The following is an 18,162-nucleotide window of genomic DNA, read 5'->3' as shown; positions in this document are numbered from 1 at the left end:
AGAATTTCCATTGAGAAGTTGGTTGTAATTTTGACCATCTACCTTTATATGTTACTTGGCCTTTCCTTTGCAGTTCTTAATATTCTTTTTGTATTCTGTATATTTAGTGTTTTGATTATTATATGACAAGGAGACTGTTTTTGATACAGTCAATTTTGTGTTCTGTAAACTTCTTATACCTTCATAGGGGCATATCCTTCATTAGGTTGGGAAAATTTTCTTTTATGATTTTATTGAATATAATTTCTGTGCCTTTGACATCATGTTCTTCTCCTTCTATTCCTATTGTTCTTAGTTTTGGTCATTACATGGGGTCCCAGATTTCCTGGATGTTTTATGTTAAGAATTTGTTGGATTTAAGATTTTCATTGACCAATAAATCCATTTTATCTATCAAATCTTCAGCACCTGAGATTCTCTCTTCTATCTTTTTTTTTCCTTATGCTTGCATCTGTAGTTTCTGTACATTTACCAGGATTTCCCATTTCCAGAATTCCATTTGTTTGTGTTTTCTATATTGCCTTTATTATAATTTTCAAGTCTGGAACTGTTTGAACAGTTTACTTCATCTGTTTGATTGCTTTTTGTTGGACTTCTTTAAGAGATTTATTGATTTCTTCCAATTTTTGTTTGTCTTTTCCTCCATTTCTTTAAGGGAATTTTCATTTCCTCTTTATGGTTTTGAATCATCTTCATAAATATATTTTCAAGGTCATTTTCTTCTGCTTCTTCTGGGATAAGATGTCAGGTTGTCCTGTTTTAGACCACTAGGTTCTGGTGTCGCCATGTTGCTTTTTAGGTTGTTGAATGTATTCCTGCATTGCCACCTACCCATCTCCCCTTCCATGTGATGCAAGCAGTATCTTTGCATCTTGAGCCAATCCTTGTAGTTGCTGTCTGTGTCTTAAGGAGCCACTCTATGTCTACTCTGTGAAGTCACTGTCTGTGTCTCAGGGAGCTGCTGATGTATCTAGGGATGGGTGGGTTTGGGGTCAGAGTGGGACTTTAGATTACAGAGTCTAACCAATGGGAGGTTGTTGGGGCAACCTGCCTAGAGGAGGCTTGCTTGCTGGCAGCTAGTGTAGCTGAGTCAGGTGGAGGTCTGGTCACTCACTTCTTGGTACCTTCTGTACAGTCACAGTCTGTGCCTCAGAGAACTGCTCTTTGTCTGTTTTGTACAGTCTCAGTATGTCCCTCCTCAAATTTTTTAAAAATAAAAGAAATTCAAAACTAGGCACAGTGCTGGTCAAATCTGTCATCCAAGAACTTAGGAGGCTGAGTTGAGAGGGTCAGGATTTCCAGGTGATTTTCACCTAAATAGCTTCTTGAAGGCCAGCTTGGGCTATAAGAGACACAATCTCCAATAATAATATTAGAAGTAGTCAATAGCACTCAAAGAGTCATAATAATTGTAGTAGTAATAGTAGTAATAATAGTAATACATATTCAAGTCAATTAATAAAGAACATGATAAGTTATCCTTTATTCATCATAGCAAGAGAAGAATGATAGATGAACATACATTAGAAAATTAGGAGCAAATTCTCTTTCTGCTAATGTGTCAAAAACCATACATTTTCATGTTACTGTAAGTTATAATTCCTTCAGATTTCATTTTAATGAAAATAGAAAGCATTTGTCAAAAATACTTTAAAGACTTGTATTTTTGATTGCTAAAGACAGAGGTTTAAACTTTTAACCAAATTCTGAATATTATGGAAAACCTTACTTTTGAAAACCTGTATCAGAAAAAAAAGTGGGGACTTGGTGGTGACATAAATGGTTTTTAAAAGCAAAAGCTGGAGGGCCAATGCAATGATGTACTTCATTAAATAGTTATAAGACAAAGACATAATCAGTGAACCGTCACGGTTTTATCCACTAAAACGAAGCCTTCTAGTGATATCATGTGCTGTTATGCCCCCAGGGATAAGTATAAACACACAGAATCAAAGTAAGCATAACTCCTGCTAATGGAGATTTCATTTTGAAAGATTCAGACAGCACACACTGCCAAACAAATTAAACGTATAGTGACATTTGTGTCATGGCTTCAAACAAGTAACAGCAAGAACAGGCTTCCAGAAAATTTGAGAATGTGAGATTTTGGAGTAGAATCTGTCTTTCCTAATGTTGCACTTAAGGGGTCAGCTGTGGCATATGGAAGAAGCATTATTCTCGCAGGAGGAATGCAGGGGAGAAGAGAGAATGAAAGGTCCAGATCTAAGCACCATGTCAGGGACAGACACCACACACTGTGCTCTCTCGCAGTTTCTAGTCAACATCCTGCTGACTTTATCTAATAAGAATATCTTAGTTTCTGAATCTGACCTGAAAATCAGTTCTTCCACAGAAGCAATGAGAGCACAAGACAGTGTTTGTAAAAATTACTTTTTGTAACACATGCTTAAAATTATTTCAAGTTTGCAGCATTTAGAAGAGTCTGGAATTGAAAGTAAATTCAATTCCAGACCTCCATTACTCACTGGAAAGCAAAATCCTAACCTTGTTTATTTATTTTTTGTGGTGCTAGAGCGCAAACACACAGTCTGACCAATGCTAGAAAAGTAGTCTATCACTGAGTTACACTCCTTTGTATTGATTGTTGATCTTAGTGCCTGCACAAATGGGAGATTTTGACAGGTGGATTGGGTTCAGAGAGCACAGGAATGGGAGGATCAGATGGAGAATGAGAGCAGAAACAGGGTTGAGGAAGAAAATGGAATATTTTGTCTTTCAGTTTAGTCTTTTTTGTTTTTTATTTTTTTTTTGTTTGTTTGTTTTAGTTTTAGTTTTTCAAGACAGTGTTTCTCTGTTGCTTTTTGGAACCTGTCTTGGAACTCACTCTATAGACCACGCTAGGATCAAACTAACAGAGATTTGCATGCCTCTACCTCATGAGTGCTGGGATTAAAGATGTGCACCACCACTGCCTGGCCAGTTTAGTATTTCTATGGAAGTCCTAAGGGTATGAGTGAGCTGGTCTCCGATTCTTGTGTCTTTGTCTTTTTTTTTTTTTTTGGACTCTTTTCCTTCTGTTAGTTTGAACTTCTCCAATTTTAATGCAATTGTTTAATCATATTATATTTTATTTTGTTATACTTTGTTGTTATCTTTTAGAAGCTTGTTATTTTATAATGAGAGACAGAAAAAGAATGGATCCAATTGGGAGAGGAGAGGTGGAGAAACTAGGAGAAAAGTGGGAGGGCAAATTGTCATCAGAATATGTCAAAAGGAGAATATGAGAAAAGAATCTATTTTAAATAAACGAGGAAAAGGTATTCTCCAAAATACTATTTTTCAAAAAAATCAATTTGATTCCCCTATTTAAATATGTTCAATATAAATGGAATTTATATTAACAAATGAAAACCAGTAGGAAATGATAGCTCATCACTTTAACAACAATAATGTAAATACTGCCAGAAGCCCAATGCAAACATTGCTGTGAAGAAGCACAATCGCTGGAGTGATGTTTTCTATGTGAACTCTACAATTCCCTTCAGAGAGCAGAAAAATCAGTGACTTTGAGTTGAAGACAGTTGAGACAGGTAACTTGAGGGACAGAGGAAAGAGGATGAAGGAAATGAACAGATATACATTAAATGGTGAAAGAAAAGTAAAATGAAATATAGCTTGTCTAGAGCAAAGCAATAAGAGCAAAGATGAAATTTGAAATGTTTAGCAATGTATGTGAAAACTACATTGGCTAAGCTATTAGTATTGAAAATGTAGAAGAAACTTAGCTTTCTATAAAATATGCAAAATATCTAATTACAAAATTGGCAAAGAGATAGAATAAACATTCCTTAAGACCAAATGAAATATATATATATATATATATATATATATATATATATATATATATTCACATATGAATAATAGGTATATGTAAAAATATTCAATACTGTGAATAATCAGGAAGTTCTTAATAAAATCAAGTTAGAGTTGTACACTCACTAGCATGTTTATTGCTAAAACATGATACATAGTGAGTGCTTATGCAAAGCAAGGAAAAGTGAAACTCCTCGATATTATTGTCAGAAATGTGAGTTATACAACTCCTAGGAAAAAAAAGGATATGAAGGTACCCCAAGAATCCAATAAATGAAATCAGTAATCCAAGGAGACAGCTGGACATGCATGTTATCCACTGAAGCATTCTCCACAGTAGCTAAGATTTAGAATAAACATAGGTATCCATTCAAAGATGAACAGATATGGACACCTGGTATAGCTACACAATTCAAAACTACTTAGCTTTAATAAAAGTGGAAATATCCTGTCATTTATGAAAAAGACATGGATAAAAACACAGAACAACATGCTAAGAGTACTATATCAAAATGAGAAAGCTGAAGATAGCTTTTGGTTATAAATAGAATGATGGAGGAAGGTCATTGGTTAATTAATAAAGAAACTGCTTGACCCTGATAGGTTAGAACTTAGGTGGGTGGAGTAAACAGAACAGAAAGCTGGGAGGAAGAGGAACTGAGCTCAGACACCATGCTCCCCTCTCCCGGGCAGACACGATGAAGCTCTGATCCAGGATTGACGTAGGCTAGAATCTTCCCGGTAAGTGCACCTCGGTGCTACACACATTAATAGAAATGGGCCAGACAGTGTTTAAATGAATACAGTTTGTGTGTTGTTATTTCGTGGTTTAAGCTAGCCAGGCGGCCAAGAGCTGGGCTGTGGGAAGAGGCCCGCAGCTCTTACTACAATAGAATCTATAACTTCTAAACTCAAATAAATGTTTTATTTTGCAGACAAGGAGAATGAGACAGAGATGGTCGAAGAAACAATGCCTGAATTAAAACTGAGGAATATGTTTGACTATTTTTTTTTTACTTTTGAGATATAGTATACGTCTCACTGAATACAGCTAACAATTGCATATTGTACATTTAAATACCATTAAGAAAAATTTCAATTATAATCACACACACACACACACACACACACACACACAAAGAACTTTAACTCTTAAACCTAGTTAATGTTTGGTAGTTTGATTTGATCTTTCTGCACAATATTCAAAGTTGATAACAATGGGGCTGGTGAGATGGACCAATGAGACATAAATACTGGAGTTGATTCACCAGTCATGTAGATTGTCTTCTCTGATAAGCACTAAAGAAACCAGAAATGTTAAATCCATAAGCTTTTGTCTTCAATGGAAGGGATTTACACCTGTTTTCCTCCCAGAAGACTAGGAGTGGATGTTGTGGATGCTGTTAATAACCTGGTGATCTTTGCTATTCAGTAGAGCCAGGCTTCACTTGATTCTCCAAAACTCCTGAATATTGCTTCTCAATGAATAGAATCCACTTTTAGGAAAGCGGTCTCATGTACTTTGCAAAAGAGTTTAGTATTATGCTTATTATAAATCCTTTTTCCCTAGACCCTTATCCTGAAGGTTGTGTCTCAGTCAGTAGAACCCATTCTTGTGGAAGAGTACAAAGGCACTTTGCAAAAGACCTGTGCTTTGCAAAGTCATTTCGATGCAGTCATGCCTTAAGTTTTGTTGTGGAAACTGTCAAGAGGAAACTTTTTCCAAAGCTGTGTTGTATTTAAATATGTCAAAAAATAAACCTCTCAGGGTCTGACTCAAGAAGTTTGAAACAGTCTAGCTAACTGGATTTTGTGCTTGTCTCTTGCATCTCTGCAGTTTTGCTGCCAGCAGTAGCATTTGTAGGGAAGCCCGGTATTACTCTCTAGGTGGACGAAAAGAACCAACTCCCACAGGTGTCCTGAGCTATCCCTTTGTGCTTAATAGCAAAGCATGGCCATTCCCACTCATAAAACAAATAGATATATCAAATATAAACAAACTAAACTATAACATACTTTGTACCCTATAAATAGATATATACTACAGTAATTTATCAACAAGGAAAACTTTAAACAAAACAAATGAAATGGCATGGTGTAGAAAGAACACAGAGAAGCTCAACTGAGAATGTAAAACCACCAAAAATGGGGGAAAAAATCAGAATTTTTAAATTCACAAAAGTTGAAAAACATTTCAACTAGTAGATTTTCTGTACAGTAAGTACTTAGTCAATTCCATCAGGATAAAAAACAATGATGCTAAATAGAATCCCCGTACAAAAATGGGGACAATAACTGGACAGTTACATACACATAGGAACCAAGCAGATATTTTGTTTATAATGTCTTCCCATTTGACTTAAAGGATAACTACTTGGAGCAGTAATTTACAATTGCATTGGCAAACGTCATGTGTGAGTATGTCATTCATATTTTAGTGTGAAGGAGTAGAGCAAGAATGGAGTTTCCCTTGGCATAAATCCAAAGTTGTAAAAATATTCCTTTTAATTCTCAGGATTGTCAGAATTATCATGCTTAAAGTAATATTATATTAACAAGTATTAATAGGATAAAAGTTAAAGAAGAGCCACTAACAGAGAGTGTGTGCCTATTTCAGTAGACAATACAGACTGAGATAAAAGAACTTGAAAAGGGCCATGAGTAAAAGGGCCCATTCAGCAATAATGCAGGGGAATTTCTAATTAACAGATATGCCTACCCAAACTACAGTGCACAAATTCTGACAAAATATAAGAAAAGCAGGAAGCCCTAGTAATTGAAGTCTCCCTATCTCTTTCTATGACTGAGCATACAACTAAAGAGATGACGAACAGAACAAGGAGGCTTTGATAGACCAGCATATAGAGAGCCTGGCACACCCAGTGACACCATGGTGAAACTCTATCTCAACTACACAGAGAGAGTGGTTCAAGGTCAGCACAGGTTAAGCCAAAGGAAAACCCAGAAAATTTAAAAATTATTAAATTACTCAAAACATGTTCTTCAAATACAGCAAATTGAAGGAATAGGTAGAGACTTAGGAACTTCAGCGAGACAGAAGAATTTAGACAGGAAGATAAACCAAGAATATTTAAGGAAGAATAACAAAAGAATATAAAATACATTTTTAGAGAAATTAAAAGAAAATCTGGGGCCATGGTCAGCAACAGAGGCCTTATTTAGGTGAATGCTCAGAATTAAAAATAAAATTAAATTAAAATTGAAAGTATGATGTGTCAGAGTGTGTGAGCCATACTGAAATCAGGGATGAAGGGAAATCTACAGCTACAGCTGACTGTTTTACAAAAGGATAAATCAACAACCTACCTGGGATGAAGAAGAAAAAAAAATACATTTAAATTACACCGAAAAGTAGAAGAAGAGGAGAAGAGAGAAGAGGAAGAAGAAGGAGAAGGAGAAGAAAAGAAGATAAGAAAGAAGAAGAGGAAGAAGATGGAGAAGGAAAGAAGAAGAAGAAGAAGAAGAAGAAGAAGAAGAAGAAGAAGGAAAGAAGAAGAAGAAGAAGAAGAAGAAGAAGAAGAAGAAGAAGAAGAAGAAACGAGAATAAGGAAAAGTAGATACAACGAAGAAATGAGAATGAGGAAAAGTAGATACAATAGAGATTAGACAGCAAAATCATGTAAAATATGTCAGCTATTTGAAGGTAATTACCAAAGAGAAATGAGGATTTATCTATATCATAAGAGAAAAATCTGAATATATTTAAAAAGTGTGAAAAGAAAAGAATAACTTTTAGAACGTACAGAGAAAAAGACAATTTAGTTAAAAAGAAACAACCATGAGATTTCAGTCAGGTGCTCCAATGTGGGTCTCCGTCTCTGTCTCCTTTCATCGCCTGATGAAGGTTAATATTCAGGAGAATGCCTATATGCTTTTCTTTGGGTTCACCTTCTTATTTAGCTTCTCTAGGATGGTGAATTATAGGCTCAATGTCCTTTATTTATGGCTAGAAACCAAATATGAGTGAGTACATCCCATGTTCCTCTTTTTGGGTCTGGCTTACCTCACTCAGGACAGTGTTTTCTATTTCCATCCATTTGTATGCAAAATTCAAGAAGTCCTTGTTTTTTACTGCTGAGTAGTACTCTAATATGTTTATATTCCATACTTTCTTCATCCATTCTTCCATTGAAGGGCATCAGGAGCAGAAGGAGAGAGAGCACGAGCAAGGAACGCACGACCGCGAGGGGTACACCCACACACTGAGACAATGGGGATGTTCTATCGGGAACTCACCAAGGCCAGCTGGCCTGGGTCTGAAAAAACATGGGATAAAACCGTATTTGCTGAACATAGTGGACAATGAGGACTACTGAGAACTCAAGAACAATGGCAATGGGTTTTGATCCTACTGCACGTACTGGCTTTCGGGGAGCCTAGGCAGTTTTGATGCTCACCTTACTAGACCTGGATGGAGGTGGGTGGTCCTTTGACTTCCCACAGGTCAGGGAACCCTGATTGCTCTTCAGGCTGATGAGGGTGGGGGACTTGATCGGGGGAGGGGGAGGGAAATGGGAGGCGGTGGCGGGGAGGAGGCAGAAATCTTTAATAAATAAATAAAAAAAACCAATAAAAACAAGCAAACAAACAGATTTGGGAAAAAACAAGAAACAACCATATCTCTGTAGATGAAATGATTTAGCGTGTAAAAATCCTAAAACTGCTAAATTCAAAACAGTTTGTCAGGGACTTTTGGGAAAGGCAGCAGATAAGAAGCTGCCACTGTGAATATATTTTAAAAGATTAAGATAAAACAGCGCACATATTCATATAAGAGAGTGAGCAAAGCAAACAGAAAGATGCCAAGGTATCAAACATCCCTGAAAAGGACATAGGCCACTAAAAGCACCTTGGTCATGGCAGTGTCTTCTGTCAGGTATCCTCTATTGCAGTAAAGTGCTCCCGGAGACAGGCGCCATGAAGGCCCCTGAGTTTGAACAAGGGGCAAGGGTCGTAGGGGAGCAACGAAAGTCTGGCTAAGATGGAAGCAGAGAAGACTGTGAAAGACGGTCCAGGACACAGAAGCAGAAGTATGGCTTGGGAACCTAAGGCTGACATCAGAGTGTTTATCAGATGTCCAAAATAGAGGAAGTGAGTAGTTTTCCTCTGTAATAAAATGAATGAAGTGCCAATACTTTCCACAATGTGAATAGTGAAAGGAGTCATCCATAAACAGTCTAAAATTCTCACTTCACTGTTTGTAAAATATGCACACATACACACACACACACACACACACACATATTTTAAGTCTTTAAATGTCAGTATCATAGTCTACAATGTTTCGTAATCATCTTTTCCAAGTGGAATAACAATGAGTAACATAGTCTCACCTTATACAAAATACAGTTTGATTTTAGGGTTTCCACTATTACAGTCCATCATGTGCCTGATCTGGGTGGGTCCATACAGTCATGAAAGAAAAGTGAGTATAACATAGATAACATAATGTTTTTATAAAGAAAAACAACATTATTCTTGCTATTATGTCATAATTTTAATATATTACTATAGAGGGATGTTTTTTGTAATGTTTTAACAATATTTATCTATTTATTTGTTTGTCATGTCTTGGTACAGCTCCAGCGACTTAGGTCTGACTGGGGGAGGTGAGATAATGAAGAAAAGGCAAATACACAGACACACAGAAATACTGTCTCTGGGTGGACTGGTCATTCTGATGGTGGTGATACTGCAGCATCCCTGAAGCTCAGGTGATACATTATATAATCATGTACAGTTGAACTGAAAGGCAGATTATGGCCTACGGCTGTACAACAAAGCAGGGTTATTACATACAAATAAACAAGGAGGCAGAGTTTATGTTATACAGCTGGATCAAGACAACAGGTTTAGCTAATCATGTTTGGAACGGTCCCTCTAGTGGAGCAGTCTCTAGGCCATGAATATCAAAGGGTAGATATCTATGGTGGACATTTTCTGCACACCATGGTCAGCATTCAGGTTCAGACCAGAAAGGAAGGCTTTGCCCTTTGTCCTAATGTCTGAGGCTTTGCGGTCTTTGCTATGCCTGTGTCATTAGCAAATGTTCATTCAGGACTTCACTCAGTCAAGGCCTCCAGGGCTCCCTCCACTCTTGTGTGTATATACACACAAGGCACATATGTGGAGATAAGAGAACAACTTTTAGGAGTTTGTTCTCTTTCCACATGATGGGACCTTAGCCTTCAGCCCGGATCCCCACGCTTGGCAGCAAGTGCAGCTACCAGCTGAGCCACCTCTCTGGCCCAAGAGTTATTGTTCTTACGTCACTACCATAGGCAGTTTCAGTCATAATCTGGGGTCTTGGAAGTCATCCCCTGTAGAAGGAGGAGCACAGCTGTCTTCTATCTTGGTCATTGACTGCAGGCATTCTTCCAACTGCTCTCAGGTTTGTCAACATAAACATACATGGACAGGGTATCATCAGACTTTATATTTTACGTTATTTCATATTAGTCCAGCTCACATTTGACAGTTGTTTTAAGTAAAATTAATAGCAGTAATTCAATTTTGAACCCCAATATATTTTTCACCATTTGACTGATTAATGTTATTAATTGATGCATGAATCTGATTGCCAACATGCATCAAGTTCTATGCTTCTAAGATAGATGCCTGCAGTGGGATGTGAAATTCCTTTAGAGAGACACATCAGAGAAAAGGCTTTCCGACCATGCCAGTGACTACAAAATTGCTTTGCACATTTTTGCTGTGATGAATGACATAAGGACCAGAATTTATTTCTGAAGGTTTATTGAATTTCCTGGGTGATTAACTCAGTCAGCGTTGAGTGCGTGTGGAGGCAGGGAGAGTTTCTCTGTATCTACAAGCTGAATGTCATCCAGAAATAATCACCAAAAGCAAGCCTGCAGTGCATACTTACAGCTTCTACTTTCACTGCTTATGACCACGCACAATATTCTAGATCCCTTCACAACCTTCCACAGAAAAGGAAGGAAAACAACGTGTGTGTCACCTTCAGCACTATGGAATTTGATTCTGTTATACCAATTCCCTGCTTCCTTCCTTGCCATTTCCACAAATACTAATATCAGCCTTAACATGTTCTTTCCTTTAATACCCCTCTCCATAAATTATAGATCACCCATTTAAGATATGTCAAATGTTAGCTGATTTCTTGTTCCCCATGCTGGATTACCTTGCCCAGCCTTGACGCTAGGGGAGGAGCTTGATCCTGCTTCAACTTGATGTGCCATATTTGTTCAAGCCCATGGGAAGTCTGCCCCTTTCTGAGTGGAGATGGAGGAAGGGTGGAAGGAAAGGGTATAGATGGGAATCAGGTGGTGGGGATAGGTAGGGGATAGGGCATGGTGCTGGGAGGAGAGGAGGGTGGGAAACCTGTGGTCTGAGGTTGGTATGTAAAATAAATGAAAAAAATAAACGAAAATTATTTAAAAAGAGGAAAAGAAAAAAGACATATGGAATATTTCTTTTTTAATCATGAAAGATTTATTTTAATGTACATGAAGTCTACAAAGTAGCCACAGTAGCCACATAACTCAGTTGCATGCATGAAGCCATGGGTTTGACTTCCAGCACTGCAAAGCCTGGGAAGGGTTATACCCGGTTCCAATAGAATCGCGAGGCAGGAGGAGGTTAAGTGCTTCAAAATGATCCTCAGCTGTATAGGAAATTTTGAAATCAGATTGGGATACATGGGATCCTATATCAAAATATTATAAACGGAAATACTAGAAAAATGCTGTATAATATATTGTAATTATAAAATAAGTACTTGAGTCTGCACCCTTTAATAGTGGATACCAGCACCCTGGAAAAATGTGTGGTTGGAAATCAACAGCTACAGTTAATGACTCAGTTCTCAGGACTATAAACATAAAGAACAAAGGTAAGATAATTATATATCTCACAGTATTCAGAAGCACACAGTTTGAATGCCCTGGTCATAAGAAAATGAGAGAAGCTTAACATGATTAACATGCTGGCTATGTTGGGCCGATCTCTGCTTGATAGTATACATCGATCATTGTATGCTTTGCCTCATGAATGTAAGCAATGCTATGTAGTAAACCAACCAAATACACCCGGTTTATTAAAGTATACTTCAGCTAGAAATATTTATTTTGTTCTTTATATTTTATTTATTTTCACAAATTGATATAACAGGACAATTTTTCTGATAGGCATTTGGTTTGTTTTTGTCTCTTAACTGCCATATATATTAAGTGCATTGCTTCTATAAACGAATGTGTACATGCATTTGCTAGAGTCTGTTTTTAGTTCTTTTGTATATATGCCTAGGAGTAGAATTTCTGCTAGTGTAATTTCCATACTTGACTACTGAAGAAGTGGCAAATGACTCTTAGCAACTGAGCCTGCTGTCTTGCTTCACTAATTACTTTTTCTTATTATTGTGAGCTAAAATATATGGAAAAGATATTTAAGGGAGGGGAAGGGTATTACTGAAGGTACAATCAGGCATGGTTGTGATGTCACATTGGCAGGAACTTGGGTAACTCGTCACATTTTGCCCTCAGTCAAGAGACTGATAAATGCTGCTACTTAGGATAAATGCCACTACTTAGCTCAGTTTCTCCATTTTATCAGTCTAGGAACCCCAGGCCACAAAGCAGTGCCATGGAGAGTCAACATGGGTCTTCTTATCTCACTTACCCTAAACTCAATAAATTTCACAGGCAATTCTGTCAGGATGACTTTCAGCAACCGCATCCACAAGTAACAAAGAGACACAAAAACTCAATTTCTCAAAAACTCATTAAAGCGTGTGTGTGTGTGTGTGTGTGTGTGTGTGTGTGTGTGTGTTACATACTTTTGGATAAATCTGTGTTATATTTCCATATTGGATGTTTCTAAATCTTTGTTGGACTTGTGATTTTACATCTTGAAAAGCAGATGGACCAAGTCTCTATTAATTCAACATAGTTCATATATAAGTAGTATTATCTTTTATGTTCTTACGCTGACACTGAAATGCTTTAATAAGTGAGGACTTGCCTTAGAGCATCTCTGGACATGAACTATGTATATTTTAGGCTGGGTTGTTTGTGAAAAATGGTGAAGTTAGAGCCTTAGTAACTATATACTATTGTATATTGTTATTTTGGCTGCTCTTTTAAAAGCATAACTGACATAAATGTGATCTTGCAAGCAGAAAGAATAAAATCATCCAGAAAATAATAGGAATTCCAGGTACTTAAAGAAATGAAGGGCAGTAGTACAGTATCTAAAGTAACAGAGGATGATTTTAAAAAGTCTCTGTTATGGTGAGGTCTCAACTAACTCAAGGGGAGATGAAACAGGGAAATGACTGCCACATAGATAGGGAACTGAACGTTAAATACACCATGCCTGTTCATATGAAGTTCAAGATTGTCCATTAAGTTAAGACAATGCAACTGTGGTTAAGGGGCTACGGGTAAAAGGAAGTAACATTGATAGCTTCAGACGCTATGAGGTTTTCCCACATAAATAGTTAACCATAAGCAAAGAGATAAAAGCAGAAGTATTCTTACTGGGTTTCCCTCACACTCACATTTTTGTATAAATCCTTGAAAAAGTATTGAAAACAGCTTGGTATTGGCATAAAAACAGAGAGTCGACCAATGGAATCGAATAGAAGACCCGGATTTTAACTCTCAATCATATGAACACCTGATTTTCGATAAAGGAAATAAAATATACAATGGAAGAAAGAAAGCATCTTCAACAAATGGTGCTGGCACAACTGGATGTCAACCTGTAGAAGAATGAAAATAGATCCATATCTATCACCATGCACAAAACTCAAGTCCAAATGGATCAAAGACCTCAATATCAATCTGAACACACTGAACCTGATAGAAGAGAAAGTCGGAAGTACTCTACAACATATGGGCACAGGAGATCTCTTCCTACATATAACACTAGCAGCACAGACATTAAGGGCAACATTGAATAAGTGGGACCTCCTGAAACTGAGAAGCTTCTGTAAAGCAAAGGACACTGTCACTAAGACAAAAAGGCAACCTACTGACTGGGAGAAGATCTTCACCAATCCCGCAACAGAAGTCTGATCTCCAAAATATATCAAGAACTCAAGAAACTAGACTTTAAAATGCTAATTAACCCAATTAAAAAATGGGGCACTGAACTGAACAGAGAATTCACAACAGAAGAATTTTGAATGGACAAAAGACACTTAAGGTCATGCTCAACCTCCTTAGCGATCAGGGAAATGCAAATCAAAACAACTTTGAGATACCATCTTACACCTGTTAGAATGGCTAAAATCAAAAACACCAATGATAGCCTTTGATGGAGAAGTTGTAGAGTAAGGGGTAAACTCATCCATTGCTGGTGGGAATGCAAACTTGTGCAACCACTTTGGAAATCAGTGTTTCGGTTTCTCAGGAAATCCGGGATCAACCTACCCTAGGACCCAGCAATACCACTCTTGGGAATATACCCAAGAGATTACAAAAGCATTTGTTCAACTATGTTCATAGCAGCATTATTTGTAATAGACAGAACCTGGAAACAACTTAGGTGTCCTTCAATGGAAGAATGGATGAAGAAAGGGTTGAATATATACATATTAGAGTACTACTCAGCGGTACAAAGCAATGACATCTTGAATTTTGCGTGCAAATTGATGGACATAGAAAACACTATCCTGAGTGAGGTATCCCAGACCCAAAAAGATGAACAACACTCATAATTGGTTTCTGGCCATAAATAAAGGACATTGAGCCTATAATTTGTGATCTTAGAGAAGCTAAGTAAGAAGGTAAACCCAAAGAAAAACATATAGTTATATTCTTGGATATTGGAAGTAGACAAGATTGCAGGGCAAAAATTGGGATTTTGGGGGGTGGGGTGGGATGGGGGTTAGGAGAAATGGGGAAAGAAAAGTGAGAAGGGGAGGATGGGGGAAACTTGGGGGAATGGGATGATTTGTATAAAGAAAGGGTGGCTATGGGAGCAGGGAAGTATATATCTTAATTAAGGGAGCTAGCTTAGGGTTGGCAAGAGGCCTGACCCTAGAGGGGCTCCCAGGTGTCCAGGGAGATGTCCCCAGTTAGTTCCTTGGGCAGCTGAGAAGATGGAACCTGAAATGGCTCTATCCTATTGCCATACTTATGAATATCTTGCATATCACCATAGAAGCTTCATCTGGCAATGGATGGAGACAGAGACAGAGACCCACACTGGAGCACTGGACTGAGCTCCCAAAGTCCAAATGAGGAGCAGAAGGAGGGAGAACATGAGCAAGGAAGTTAGGACCACGAGGATTGCACCCAACCACTGAGACAGTGGAGCTGGTCTATTGGGAGCTCACTAAGGCCAGCTAGACTGTGACTGAAAAAGCATGGGATAAAACCAAACTCTCTGAACATGGCGGACAATGAGGGTTGATGAGAAGCCAAGGACAATGGCACTGGGTTTTGATCCTACTGCATGTACTGGCTTTGTGGGAGCCTAACCAGTCTGGATGCTCACCTTCCTAGACCTGGATGGAGGGGGTAGGGCCTTGGACTTCCCACAGGACAGGGAACCCTGACAGCTCTTTGGACTGGAGAGGGAAGGGGAGAGGAGTGGGGGGAGGAGGAGGGAAATGGGAGGCTGGGAGGAGGTAGAAATTTTTTTTCAATTAAAAAAAAAAAAGAAAATTTACCTAAATGAACCAAAGAGGGGAAAAATACTACAACCATTCTTGGGAAAAATCAACCCATAATATTGACTTTAACTTTGTATGTTTTTTATTTACACACACACACACACACACACACACACACACACACACCACATACACTGTTCTGAAGTTTAACAGCAGTCTATGACTTGAAAGAAAATATAAGTTCTGAGACAAAATATCAGGGGTCCTTGCAAAGAATTAAGACATCTTCAGTGTCAAGACTCTGTGACTGTGGCCATTGCAGCTGCCCCTGAATCGCAAGGGGGCTTAACAGGAGTAGCTGTTTTGATTCACAGTTGTGGTTCAAAGGAAGCCTGACTCCCTAAGACAGGGCTCTTGGCTTTCAGAAAACAGAAGTCTGGAGAGGACTTCTAGTCCACGTGAAAGAAAATAAGCCTACACCCTGTACAGATTCTTAAAGAGGTGGCTGTTTCATAATCCTGAAGCTGGAGGCCCTTTTCCAGATGCTAGGAATTTAATTGCCTTCCTGGAGACTTTTAGACTAATGAAAACTTTTAAGTGCTCTACACTGCAGTTTTCTGGGTATGTGGGAAATAGTTTTCATACTTGGGCCTGGTTTTCCTCTGTAATTTCTCTAGGAGGCAGCTTTGAATGACGACTGTTGAGTTGTCTGTAACAGAGGGAAGGAAAAGTGAATAAACCGTTTTTTCCTCTGTCCTTAAGATCATCTATCTAGAAGCATGTTCTTGCTTTCAGATCATCATCTACATCCAAATAGAGGTGATATTGGGTGTTGTTTTATCTTCTGGTGCCTGACTGGTATCACTTAACATACTGTCCTCCAGTAAATTTATGTGGACAGCACCAACTGTAAACATGTACTCAAATATCACAATGTATCCAGTAAATATTTCAGTTGTTTACTTTACATTTTGTAAGTAAAATCAACATAACCACCTTCTTAAATCCATTTGCAGTTTTGAACCTTTTTGTTGGATGGTCATATTTTTTGTTGAACTCTTCAGTGGATAGAGCTATACCCCAATATTAGTCCTAAATAAACTGTCTTCGCTGATAATTGGCAAAGCCTAGTATTTAAACTCCTGCTTTCTGTGATATATTAGTCAAGGTTCTTTAGAATTTACAAAATGAATCTTTCTATCTATATAAGGAGGGTTTATTGCAATAATTTACAAGATATGGTTCAGCTAAGGTAACAATGCCTGCATATGAAAAGATGGCCCGAGGATTCTGTAGATGTTCAGCTCATCAGGCTGGCTGTCTCATCTGATCTTCAGTAAACACAAGAATTCTGAAGGAGTAAGTTCTCATAGCAGTGAAAGAATGGACTTGCACAATATTTCCTTTTTCCTTCACATAGGCCACCAGCTGAAGGTATGACCAAGATTAGAGGTGGGTCTTCCCACCCCAAAAGATGTGGATTAAAGGTGTTTTGTTCCTCCTCAAAGATCCTAATCAGAAGTGGATCTTCCCACTCCCAATGATCTAACTGAACAAAACTCCCTCAGAGCTATGCCCAGCCACTTTGGGGTTTTAGTTAAGTCCAGCTGCAGTAAAGTCAACAGTGAAGAATAGCTATCATATGCAGAGAACCCCAATTAAAAGCTCCTGCCTACCTTTGTCCTGGAATCTTGGAAGGCAGAGAATTCCTTCCAAAGCAGGATTTGACCCACTTTCCTGATGACTATGTTTCTGACTTACAGAACTTTATGCTGTATTGCCTCTGCTGCAGTTGCAGCATAGACATCGTGGTCCAGCCCACTTGACTGAGTTCTATGAAAGGATCTAGCCCAGGGAAGAAGGCAAGGGGTATGAGATAGTGACATCACTCCGGTCCCTCCTACCAAGTGAAAGGAAGGAACTTGAGTAACTTTATCTGTCCCCGTTTTTAGGCAGGTCTGCAGGTATGAAGACATTCTCCCTTTCTTTCACTGCTATGTTTGCCTGGAGGGGATGAGGGTTAGAAGTGTAGAATATCTTCCAGGTGGTCCTCAAGGGATACTGTTAGCTACGTTGATGACATTAATGGCCACCAGTAATTTTTAATTTCCTAACAGACATATGATTTTTAACAGAGCACTAGTGAATACTACATATTTGTTTGGTGTTTTTCAAGATTAACTTGGCCTTTAATTAATATTCTTGTCTACTGAGAACCATAATGTTTAAATCCAATGTGCCAGGTGACCCTACTACAGCTTCACTACAGAAAGAAGAAAGAAAGACTCATTACAGGAGCATTAGAGGACCATTAAAGGAAAGCTATTTCCTTCTGCCAAGAGAGGAATCTACTATACAGTAGAGGCATGCCTTTGTTGCCTCCCTTAATAGTTAATCCAGCTATGTCAACAAGGAAAGCTAATTCACCATAAACCATGCTAAGAAGATGAGATAATGTACGTTTCCTTCCCAGAATTCCTGCTCTCTTCAGTGGAGCTGCAGCCACGTAGCTGAGTTAATCCTCATTAGCTCTTTTGAGTCCTTACTTGTTTCCTTATCATTTTGTGTTTCTTCTTTTTATCTCTTTCCCATGCTTCTAGATATTTGCCAAAGCCCTGGCATGCTTCTCAAATAGTTTAGACTGTCTGACTCTTTTTCTGAGTTCTTCCCCAACCCTCATCGGTTATGCGTCTGTTTACAAGTGG

This window comes from Microtus oregoni, unplaced genomic scaffold (genome assembly GCF_018167655.1).
Source record: "Microtus oregoni isolate MIOR12 unplaced genomic scaffold, Mior012 000019F_ref0000042, whole genome shotgun sequence".
Classification (NCBI taxonomy): Eukaryota; Metazoa; Chordata; class Mammalia; order Rodentia; family Cricetidae; genus Microtus; species Microtus oregoni.
This window is presented reverse-complemented; position numbering follows the sequence as displayed.